Source organism: Neofelis nebulosa, chromosome 18, assembly GCF_028018385.1.
Source record: "Neofelis nebulosa isolate mNeoNeb1 chromosome 18, mNeoNeb1.pri, whole genome shotgun sequence".
Taxonomy (NCBI): Eukaryota; Metazoa; Chordata; class Mammalia; order Carnivora; family Felidae; genus Neofelis; species Neofelis nebulosa.
Genome location: NC_080799.1, coordinates 3,466,096 through 3,478,597, shown reverse-complemented (window position 1 = coordinate 3,478,597; position 12,502 = coordinate 3,466,096). Strand labels below are relative to the sequence as shown.

General features: G+C 48.3%; 2 long non-coding RNA genes across 2 annotated transcripts in view; one reads left to right on the top strand and one right to left on the bottom strand.

The window, feature by feature from the left end:
- The window catches only part of LOC131500847 (uncharacterized), a 105,931-nt gene that overhangs the window by 92,299 nt on the left and 1,130 nt on the right, over nucleotides 1-12,502 (bottom strand). The window contains exon 3 of the long non-coding RNA XR_009256496.1: nucleotides 5,939-6,070. This is a non-coding gene — a long non-coding RNA (uncharacterized LOC131500847). The remainder of the gene's footprint in view (nucleotides 1-5,938; nucleotides 6,071-12,502) is intronic.
- On the top strand, nucleotides 11,142-12,332 carry LOC131500848 (uncharacterized). The gene is made up of 2 exons (XR_009256497.1): nucleotides 11,142-11,335; nucleotides 12,091-12,332. It is a non-coding gene; the product is annotated as an uncharacterized LOC131500848 (long non-coding RNA).

Here is a 12,502-nt window from a genome sequence, read left to right as displayed (position 1 = left end):
ATTTATTTCTTAAAAAGTTAATTCTTACTCCTAAAATGATTTTGGAAAGTTGAAGGGAATAAATTTTCAGTATGTAGCAGAAAATGCTGAATAATTCAGTCGGCATTTTCAAACACCTGCCCACGAAGTAAAGGAAGGCGCATTAAGGGAAGGGAAGTTTGGAGCTGTTCAGACAGGGAGATGGGCCGGCGGCACGGAGGGTAGGAGAGGGACGGGAGCGACACAAGGGATCGAACCAGTGAAGGACGCAAAGCCTACTGATCTGGTTCCCATCACTTGAAGCTGGAGAGGAGAGCAATGCCGACGCTGTCCTATCGTTCATTACTGGCACTGGGGCGTCCTGCCCGCGAGCCTGCCTGTGTACCTCCCTGGAGAGGGCAAAACTCCAGACTTGCGGAGGGGAGGAGGTTCTGCTGGGAAGTGTTTCATTATCATCATTTTCTACAGAAAGCACATGAACTGTTTTAGGGCGATGTCTCACTGCCATGGTACCGCGGCAATGATGAGTTTTATAAAACACCTCATCTGTGTGGGCGTCTTAGCTTGGGCAACGTTGACCTTGTTTGTGCGGCCGTGCGCTGCACCACAGAATGTGCAGTAGAAGCATCCCTGGTCCAGGGGGACAACCAAAAAATGTCCCCAGAAATTGGCAAATTGTTCCTCGGGGTTGGGGGGGGGGCGGCGCAGGCAGGATCGCCTCTGGTTGAGAACCACTGCTCTCATCCAATCTCAAAACAATTATGTGGTTGGTAATCAGGGACATGCAAACCAAAACAGGAATTAAATACTATTTCCCCCACTAGGTTTGCAACCATATCGAGCTGGATGATGTAGAATGTTGGCAAAAGGACAGGGAACAGGTTGTTCCTGGCAGGAATGTTAGAACAAGTATTTAGGGGGAGGGCATTGGTAGCTTCAATTGAAATAAAAAATGCACATATCCAATGACAGAGACTTCTTTCCAGCATCAACCAGGAGAAATAGCGACACTTCTAGATAAGGAAGCATTGAAGCAACATTCACTGCAAAATTACTTGCTATAGGGAAAAATGGAAAGCCTACGTGTCCATCCACAGATAAGTAGCTAATTAAGTCATTGTGACTGGTGCTACGGACTATTTCGCAGCAGCTAAAAATAATTAGGTACATCTGTCTGTACTGACATGGAGTTCGACAGAACATCGAGACACAGCATTAAGAAATAAAAAGCAAAGTTACCAAATGAAAGGTACTGAATAATTTCACCCATGCTGCTCTCTGTCATGCACACAAACACCGCATTTTCTTTAGGTGCACGTTTCTGCACGCAAATAGGAATACGTAAAAAAAAGATGTAGAAACACTGAGAGTGGCAGGGCCACTATGACCCTCATCTCCTTTTCCTTGGGGATTGGTGAGGGCTTGGTGGCAACTATGCTGGGAGCCTGGAAGGAGAAGGATGGGGAGGATGAGTTGAGAAGGAGAAGGAGTTGAGAGTCTGCCTTTCAGAGCGCTGCAGACATCGAAGAAGCTGAGGTGGGGGGGTTCTGGGGAGAGAGACTAGGGGGAGGCACCAGGGGAGACAACGCAGACCAGCATTTGTGCAGAGGGCATCATAAGTGCGTGTTCACAGCAGCGTCATTCACAACAGCCGAGATCTTGGAGGAAACAACCCAAGTGTCCACCGGTGGATGAATGAATCAACAGAATGGAATCCATCCCATGGCTCTTATTCAGCCACAGAAAGAAAGAAATCCTGACACCCGCTACAACCTAGATTAACCTTGAAAACATGATGCTGAGTGAAAGGAGGCAGACACTAAAGGCCATATACCGTGGGATTCCATTTATGTGGAATGTTCAGAGTAGGCGGATTTGTAGAGGTAGAAGGCTGGCTGGTGACTGCCAGGGGGTGGGAGCCAACCTCATCATCAGTCATTGGTAAAAGTAATTTTTTTTTTTTTAAAGTAGGCACCACTGATTCTGAGAACTAGGGAAGAAAACAGGCTAAGCAACTCTTCCATAATACCAGAGCCAAGAGCGAAACCTTTACGGATTCATGTCTGCTGTCGGGGATGTGGAAATTTTCACCCTGTTAGTTGACAGAAGGCAAATACTTGGACTCCTGGCAAAACACCAAGGTAGTAACTCAACTTTGCCAAACGCTTCGTTGAAAAACATGGAGGAGGCATTGACCTGGTCCTCAAGGCCTCGGCAAGTACAAACAGTCACGAAAACAATTATGTGATAGACTGAGTGCCAAAAGGATGTTTCTTGTTTAGGGGAAACACAAAGAAGGAAATTCCGAACTCCCTGGGAAGCTTGGAAGAGGAGGAAAACTCCTGCGGGAGGTCCTCAGTCTTGCCGGGGGGAGAGGGCTGGCAGGTGAGAGCCTGAAGGTACCTCCAAGGGCACACAGAGCACCCGTTTGAGATGGCAGGAGACGAGGTTTACCTGCAGGCGGGCCTCTAGCGTGAGGGGAAGGCCGTCCGGACTCTGGCACGTCCGTTAGGTTCCAGTCATTTGCTCCTTTGTCCGCTATCCCGTGAGAATTTCAGCTCTCTTCAAACCCATGTCCACGTCCCAACTACTCCTGCCCTCATTTTAAGAAGATGACTCTGTGTCCTTCCCCACGGAGAAAAGGGAGGTCACCAGCTTGAAACGCCTCTTGACTTCCCAGTCTGTGTCTATAGGTCTCCCTTCCTTCCACCTGCTATGGCGGGGGGTGGGGGGCGGGGGGAGGAGGTGTTACCCCAAGTTAGGGCCCGGCCCTCCCCTGGGCCCTAGAGCCCCTCCTCCACAGTCTCCCTATGGTTTACATCTCACATGGTGTGGCACAAAAGGGGCACCTGGGTGGCTCAGCCGGTTAAGCATCCAACTTCAGCTCAGGTCATGATCTCACACTTGGGGAGTTTGAGCCCCACGTCGGGCTCTGTGCTGATAGACGGGAGCCCTGAGCCTGCTTCCCATTCTGTGTCTCCCTCTCTCTCTCTGCCCCTCCCCTGCTCATGCTCTGTCTCTCTCAAAAATGAAAAAAAGTTTAAAAAAAATTTAAAAAAAAGGAAACACTGGAAGGCCCCGGTTGCTTCTGCTAACAGGCTGGGGGTCTCTGCAGCCGCAGCCAGGCTGAGTCTGGCCCGCTTACGCTGCTTCTCGGGCGCTGCCCGGTCCTGGATCCCTGCTCACCTGGCCCCGCCGCCCCACGCCCTGCGGTCCTGCATCTTTTCCTGTGTTGTGCCTGTTGCAGTCTGTGACGTGTCTCTGTTCTGGCTTCACTGGCTCCTGGTTCTCTCACGAGATCCTAAGGTCCAGTGGAGTCACGCCCTGCCCCCCTTACTTCTGCAGCACCAAGCACCGCGCCCGCCTGGCGAAGATGTGCTCAGTACACGCTAACCACGTTTACTAACGTTAACGGAAACGCTGATTGGCTTTCACACACGTGGGAGGCTGTATCAATACTCTCCAAATGGGTGCAAAAATCATCACAATCACTCTCGTCCTTGTTAGCCGAGAATAAATTTCTCGCTATTGCCCATCTTTTGAGTTGGAAGGAAGTTTGGAGGAGACACGGTCATCGACCATTTTAGGCCAACCAGCCCACAACCGAGCTAACCTTGTCGTCTGCAGGCTCCCGGTGGTGGGGGAGGGAAGGGTGTGTGGTTAAGTGGGGACTTGCACAGAAACCCAAGTTGGAACCCCGGAGTCCCCTTCATTTCCCTGTGAAAGGCAGGCCTCTGCCGGGATCTTGACGTGAACTTGGCAGACTCATTCACTCACGTCAATCTTAGGTTTCAAGATCTTTATTGTTTCCCGAGAGCCTGTTATAAGAAGGTCGCAGAGAAGCATGAGAATGGGGGACTGATGTCAGGGCAACAGATTTTCCAAGGATAAAGTCGCACAACACTTAGCGAAGATCTTCTCTGAGGGGGCCCAGCCTCCTGTCCAACCAGCAGTCCGTTATCGGTCTGAGCGGGCCGCCTAACAAGGCACCACAGGCTGGGCGACTTAAACTACAGACTGGTTTTCTCACACCTCTGGGGTTGTAAAGTGCAACATCAAGGTGTCAACAGGTCTGGTCTCCCCTGAGGCCTCTCTCCTTGGCACGGAGACAGCCACTGTCTCTCTGTGTCCTCACGCGGTCGTCCCTGTGTGTGTGTCTGTGTCCTGATCTCTTCTCGTAAGAACTTCAGTCCTCCTGGAGGAGGACCCACACAAATAACCTAATTGTAACCTAATTACCTCTTGAGTAGGAGACGCTGTCTCCCGATGCAGGCCTTGCAGGTTAGGACTTCAACATGTGAACTTGGGGCAGGGCACAATTCAGCCCATCTACGTGAGTAACAACGGACAAGGTCAGAGAGGACACAAGCACATACAACCCTGTCCCAAGGAGTAATGCCAGAATTAGATATTCTTTGAGTGATATTTGGGTCAAAAGGAGAGAAAGCCCACCATGACTCATAGAACACACACTTTTTATCAGCCTGACATGTTTACTTATCATCTAAATAAATTTGGAGAGCAGCCCCCACAATGTCAGCCAATCTGGCAACGCAGTCACGGGGTATGACACAGATGGGGAGTAAATGTTTAAAGAATTAATCAAAGACATTTTCATCAGCGGGTGGCCCGTGCTCCTGTAAACAAAGCCCGTTTCTCATCCGATGGCAGGGCTGGGTACGGTCCTCTCCTCTCCGGGCATCTTCACACACCTCTGGAGACAATCCCTCTCCCCTTATTTTTCTATCCACTGCCTGGGGAAAGTGTTCAAGCTGCGCAGGTTGGATAAGAGATATTTTTAGGCAAACGGAACCTGTGGCTCTTCCTTGGGTCTTTTCTCACCAAGGGTCCCTGATGACGCATCATCTGGCGAGGGGCTGGGGCTAAACTATCCTATACTTGACATCTTTGCTGGTTTTTGATTTCATAAACAAAAAATATTTTGCCTTTAGGGTTGTCCTTAGCAGAAGACCTAGGGAAAAAAACCCCATTTGTTCTGCTCATAATGCTTGTGGAGCCATTAGTATTTGCCAAGCATGAAGTAGGGTGCTTGCTTGGGTGGACCCGCGAGCTTGTCTCTGCCTTGGGGTCGAGCCTCTCCATTCAACGGTGAAAAATTTCTAGATGTTTCCAAAAGCGTGGCCCAAAGATTTCTTTTGGTCAACTGGGACACTTGTTAAAAATTTAGATTAGAATTCCCTTATGAACATATCTGTGAAACTCCCATTTCCTCTATGCTCCAAAAAAAAAAAAAAAAAAGAAAAGAAAAGAAAAGAAAAGACTAATAAAAGAAGCAAACTTTGTTTTCGGCAATGAAAGTAAACTCCACAGAAAGGGAGATGCTCCCGAGAGCATCTGCGTTGTGATGAGACCTGGTGCAAGGAAACGGAGACACGCTGAGGCCAGATCTAAGGGGTGACAGTCCAGATGCCACAAAGCTCAGAAAACATCAGCAAAAACACAGTTCTGTAGGGCCAGAGACACATCCTGACGGGCACAGCTTTCATTTGTTGTTCCATTATGGGCGGGGGGGGGGGAAGGGGGGGGGAAGGATCGACAAATGCCCCCACTGGAACCACGCGGGTTTAGAGATGTCAAGAATCACGAAGACAGGCCATACAGGAAGCTGTCTGTTCTGGTTGTAACTCACAAGTAAGAGCTGGCATCATGAAGGCTACAACCGGGTCCTCCCTGCCCTGACTCATGCAGTAGTAAGTAATACATAGAGAGAGACATACGAATATGTCTTCTTACTTATGTTACTACATTTACGTCTACATATGTCTCTCTCTATGAATACATATACACATATATCTACATGATGTACTAAAAGAAAAAAAAACAGCAGCAAATATTTATAAAGAATACTCAGATATTTTGCAATGTGTATTAGTTTCCTATTGCCACAAAAATTGCCACTAGATTAGTGGCTTTAAACAACACAAATTTATTATCTTACAGTTTTGGACGTCTGCTGAGACTGGAGTCGCTGGGCTGTGTTCCTTCTGGAGGCCCGGGGGATGACTGTTTTCTTGTCTTTTCCAGCTTCTGGAGGCGCCTGCATTTCTGGGCCCACGGCCTCTTCCTCCAGCTGCAAAGCCAGCAATGGCCAGTTGAGTTTTGGTTCTATTTCACCATTCTGACCCTCCCCTTCCACACTCCAGGGTGCTTGTGATTACATTACACCTACCCAGATAATCCAGGGAAATATCCCTATATTAAGGTAATCCGATTAGCAACCTTAATTCCATTTGCAACATTTATTCCCCTTTGCTACATAACACAGTGTATTCACAGGGTCCATGACCTAGCACGTGGATATTGTCCTTGGGGGCGACACTATCCTGCCTAGGGCTCCACAGCATAGAGAGGAAAACGGCAAACAACCATCTCACCGTGAATTTTTAAAACCTTAAGGAAATGATCTCAAATAAAGGAGACCACAGATACAATGGCCAAAATATCAGGTGAGAGAAAAGGGGGATAAAACAAAAGTTGACAGAACTCAGGAAAAAGAAAAAGAAAGAAAGAAAGAAAGAAAGAAAGAAAGAAAGAAAGAAAGAAAGAAAGGAAAGAAAGAAAGAGAGAGAGAGAGAAAGAAAGAAAAAGAGAGAGAGAGAAAGAAAGAAAACCATCTCAGGAATGCAGAGAGAGTCGGAGGGAGCAAAAGGGATGCCACTGAGGCCAAAACTCATACAAAACAACAAAGCAGTAGCCTGCCTCTCATTAGAGGAGAGAAAGGAAAAGAAAAAAAAAACCGAAAAGAGACACAGTTTTAAAATGGAGTGCAGAGCGGAAGACACAGAAGCTGTGGGAGAAGAAACCACAGATGTCGTAACTGGAGTCCCGGAAGGAGGAAACCAGAAAGGGAGAGAAGAAATATTTGAAGACATGGTTCAAGAAAACGTCTTTGAAAGAAAAGAAGCCTTGAGCCTGCGGAGTGAAGGAGCACGTCAGGGTACGCAGAGCGGATAACGCTGGAACTAGCTGGTCACTACGCTTCAAGGATAAAGAAAAACTTCCTTTGGGCAGCCATGCAAGAAAAGGGAGACAAGCTGAAGAAAAACCCAAGCAGGTCTCAGATGTTTTTATAGCAACATTTAAAGCGAAAAGCAAGCAAGCAAGCAAGCAAGCAAGCAGAGAAATCCTTACAACATTCTCACGGAAAGAGGTTGTGAGCCACAATTTTACATCCATCCAAACTCTACATAGAGTGTAAAGGCTACCCACAAAATACCTCTGACATTAAAGACTAAGAAAACACCATTCTATGAGGCCTTCTTGGGGCAATTACCAGAGGATCTACTCCAGCCACGCAGTGTGTGCCCAGAAAAAGGAGGAGATGTTTCAAATTCTTTTTATGAAAAGAACATAACCTTGACATTAATACCCACCAGATTGCGGTGGGAGCAGACACAGTGATGGCAACAATAAAAAAACTCTCACTCACGAATGCAGATGTAAAAACTCTAAATAAAATATATTAATGGCAAGATTTCATTCTTTTTTTATGGCTGAGTAATGTTAATTATACTTCAATGAAAATGTATTGAATGAACTAACCCAGTAACATTTTCGAATCCATCATGACCAAGTATGTTACGTGAGGAGTATAGGAACAATTCAATTTGAGGAAATCTAATGAAATAATATAATTCAAGGGAAATGGAAAGATCATCTTCATTTTATGCTAAGGGGGCATCTGAAAAATTTCAATATCCATTCCAATTAAAAAAAAAAAGTACTCAGAGAAACAGGGGTAGATTCATACTAGCTTATCCACCATGGATACATAATAAAACATTTATCCTAGCTCAAAACCCAGCGTCATTCCTAATGGCAATCCCCTAGAGGTGTTTTCACTAGAATCAGCAACATGAAGACGATGCTTTATTATTATTTAATGTTGCACGGGGCCGGGGGGGGGGGGTTCTAGCCTATGCAAGGACACAAGAGACACCACCTAGAGTCTCACCAAAAGGATGATACATGGGCCGCATCAAGCCTTTGGATTCAGTTGCCAATTAAGCGAGGGTCACGCTGAACTGTGCTGTGGGGTTGCAATCAGCCCCAGATACCCCAGAACTTTCCACAGGTAAATTGCAAGAAAAAAAAGGATGTAAGGGAAATGGCGAAATTGAACGCAACTTAAGAGACATAGCACGATTTTTTAAAGTGGGCGAGACTGAACTGTAGTGTCCTAGGGATATGCACTGGGTGACCTATTCAGGAATGACAAGAGGCGATGGCCACATAGCTCAGGAGAGTGGTCACTTTGTGCAGAGAGGGGAAGTTGCGACGGGAAAGATGGTGATGGTTTCTGAGGCTGTTCCCGTCCCAGGCATAGTTTACAAGGGTGTCTGCCTTAAGACCACTCATTAAGCTAGACATCTCTCTTATGTGCTTTCCTGTACAGAAATTTTATTTTGCAATAAAAAGGTTCTAAAAGTGCTCAGCTCTGCACAGCATAAACCACCATAAAAATACCAAGTCAAAAGACAAATTGCAACACTGTGTTGGCAACTTCGATCAGAGGCAAAGCACCGAAGACTTTCTTCAAATTAACAAGAAAAAAAAAACCCCCCACCAGTTTATTGCAAAAACTGACAAAAGACACGAACACGGGGCCCCCAAATCTACAAAAGATCTATTTCTTTTCACTTCACTTGTGGGGGTATCCATGATGGTGCTTGTCAGGATTTCTGGTTCCCCCTCTTTTCCGGCCCATGTGCCTTTGAGGTCATGTGACTGGCTCTGGCCAATGGCACGAAGCAGAAGGGAAACGTGTTAGTCGTAGGTGGAAACATTTAAATGCCTGTGGAAGAGGGTCTGGCACTCCCCTCCCTCTCCCCTCCCTCCTGCCCAAGTGGTCCTGGGAGCGCGTTTACTCCCAGGAAACAGAAATGAACCCCTGCACGGAGAGCAGCTACAGAGACATCACTCAGTTCCGCCAGGACTTCAAGTGGGCAAGACACAGACCATTTCTGTTCCAAGGCACTGAAACCCAGGGGCAGTTTGTTGCACAGTGTCACCTAGCCTATCTGAGTGTTACGGATGTCCTAGGCGTGCCCTGTGACAATTATTATCTCGGTCCAGACTAGGGAGAAAAATGCCACTGTTCCCAGCGGTGAGCCACCGACTGCATTACAAAGTGGCGAGGCTTCTAAATGCAGCTGATAAGATGAAAAAAATGACAGCCATTTTCGTAAAGCGGAGTATCTTCGTGTTTCAAAATGCTATGCTGCAGACAATACGTTTTGATGACCACACAATTTCATTTCCTTTGTGATCTCAACAAATGCACTCTATTATGAAAGAAATAACCGCCACTTTCTTTATTTCACTTATTTATTCAACAAATATTTATTGAGTGCCTACTCTGAGTCTGGCACTTTGCTGGGTGATATATCAGGGAATAAAGGAAGTAAAAATGCCTGCTGGCCTAGAGTTTACACTCTGGCGGGGAGACATGGACAGTAAACACACATAGTACATAAATAAAGGGCACAGCATGACACAAGGCGTTAAGGGCTGTGGAGTAAAAATAGAGCAGGATAAGAAAGATTAGGGATGCTGGGGGAGGTGATGGTATTTTAAATGAATGGACAAGAGAGAACTTACTGAGAAAGTGACCTTCAAGCAAACATCTGAAGGTGGAGAGATGCCGAGCCATACAGCTGTCAGGGGAAGGGTGCTCTAGGGAGATGAAGCAGTCTGTGCAAAGGCACTGGGGTATTAGAGGAACAAGGAGGAGGCTGGAATGGAATGAATGATAATGGGTGAGTGAGAAACAAAAAAGGGTAGAGAGAGAGCAGTTGGAGGACCCTGCAGTAACCCATCATACGGAAGCAGGGGAGGGGGCGGAGGGGAGCTCAGATTCTGGGTTCATGCTTTCAAGGTGGAGGCTATAAGATGTCTTGACAGTTTGTGAAATGTGCAAGAGCGAGAAATCAAGACTGTCTCCCAGGTTGTAGCCTGAGCAGCTGGCAGGAAGGATACAACCGACTCGGGCAAGATCCTGAGTACAGTGGCCCGGGGAGGAACCCAGAGCTCGGTTTCTGGCACGTCAACCATGAGACGACTATTAATCACTGTGTCGGATCCCTGTACAAACTCCCATGAACTAGGCGGTCTAAAACAACAGAGATTTCTTCTCTCGCAGTTCAGGGCACTAGTCCCAAATCCCACAGGGGGCTCCAGGGGAGACTCTGTTCCTGGCCTCTTCCAGCTTTGGGGTGATTGATATTTCTGGGCTTCCAGTACCACACCGAACTCCCCCTCTATGGTTACGCTGCTTCCTCCCCGTCTGTGTGTCTTTCATAAGGGTGCTTGTCATTGGATTTAGGGCCTGTTGAGATAATTCAGGCTGCTCTCGTCACAAAGTCCCTCAGTTACATCAACAAAGACCCCTCCCCCCAACCCACCTTTTTTTTCTAAATAAGGTCAGTCACAGATTTGAGAGATTAGGATGTGGACATATCTTTGGGGCCCCCATTCAGCCCCCGCCATGTGTCTTCAGTGGTTTAGGGAGGGTCTTTCCGTGGGGACACTATATGGGGATTGTGCAAAGCTCTCGACATAATGGTCTAGGTTTGGTGGGCACAATAAGGCAAGGATCTAGAAGGAGATTTGAAAAGTACACAGTTGTCTGCCAAGGAAATGCTTTGACCAGTGGAGCAATCTCGAGACCCAGAAGGCTTGTTTTTGGGAACTCTACGGTTCAGATAGATTGATTCTGAAGACGTTCCTGAAGCAAAGAATGAAGTCCTTTACTGCTTTACAGCTGTAGGTGCCTGAGCGAGGATGCCCAGTTCTCAGCTCCGGTAATTAAGCTGATGCTTAGGAAAGCTGGACTCGGAGCTCCAAGGGGCAAGATGAATATCCTGACCTCCCTCCCTCCTCTGGCCCAGACGCTTGGAGCGGATGCATGTTACGGGCAAAGGAGAAAGCGGACCACAGAGAGCCTCTGCTGGGTCCACTGCTGGAGCCCTGGGTCAGTGCTGCTTCTCCACGGGCCCACGTGTCCCCCGGGGGCACGGGCCCTGTGGCAGGGGCAACGGCACCACCTTTCCACCCAGAGCCGTCGTCCAAGCGGAGACACCAAGTCCCGTCACATGGTTAGATACCACGTGATCATGTCTTCAGAGCTGGGTGAGGTCTTCAGGTCATTTGCTGTAACTCCTGCATTTTAGGTGGGGAGCCCCACAGGCAACGGTTAAGAATCTCACTGCGCTTCTCCAGGGCCCTGATGAGAAGGCTGGCTTTTGGATCCCAACTCCCGTGCTCTGCGTGACATCTTTGCCCTGGCTACCTGCAGACCCAAGGAACTGATGCTCAGAGCGCAGCAGCATCTCGGGTTAGGAGTTTTTGTGACTAGCAACAGAAATGGAAACTAGTTAATTAAAGCCGAGAAGGAATTTATTAAAAGGATCAGGGCGCTCACAGACCTCCAGGAGGTCTCCGAGTCGGGCGTGGAGGCCGCTTTGCTGTGAGCAGTGCCCCAGTTCACACTGGCTGGAAGACGCTGCGGCCCCCACCCCGGGGCACTGACAGATCTGTCCACCCCCCTGGCCTCTCCGGTCCCTAACACTGGGGCTCTGGACACTGGACACAGGGGCTCTGCCGCGGCCACTCCTGGCGGACCGGTCCCGTGAGGTCTCTGCTCCTTTGCCTACTGGCTCTGAATCCAAGCTAGAGCCACAAGCCCCCGTCTGGCTGGTTGGGAGGCGTGAGGGTGAGAAGCCGGCACTTCCGGCCTGTCTGGCGGGAGGTCTAGGGGCACATTTCCGAGTCCCCAAACACAGAAGGGGCCCAGGGGCACGACGGCCGCAGTTAACAGCAATGGTCACAGCAAGAAGCTGGGGTGTGCCCACTTGAGACAGTAACAAAATAATCCTACCTTCCTAAAATGCAATTTGGGTCACGTCAACTTTCAGCGCATCCTATCTAGTGGCCAAACAGTCCGGTCACCTGCTCAGGGCTTGGCGGTCAGCTCCGGGCTGTCTGACCAGGCTAGCTCTCAGCACAGCCCCCACCCTGTCTCCGCTTGCCTACCACAGGCCACTTACTCGCCCCACCTCACCCACTGGGTTTTTTTTTTTCTTTTTTTAGGTAAAATGTGCATACGGCAAAACGCACTAGTCTGAAGTGATATGATTTGATGGGTGCTGACAAGTACACACACCTGTGACAGCCAGACCTCTATCAAGATCTAGACTTTTCTATCACCTGGCTCATTCTCTCGTGCCCCCTCCCTGGTCAATCCCTGGAAACAACTACTGATTTGCTTTCTGTCACTACAGATTTGTGTGTTCTAGAATTCCACGTCCATGGAATAAAACAGTACATCCTTTTATCGTGTCCAGCTTCTTTCTCTTATCAAGATGCTTGTAAGCATCATTCAGGCCACCGTGTGTGTGAGCAGTTAGCCTAGGGTTTCCGCCCAGTGTGACAGGATGCGGTGGCCCATGGCAGATCGCAGAGAAGCTGTGACCTCTGCCGTTTCCATGTGAAAGAGGATGGT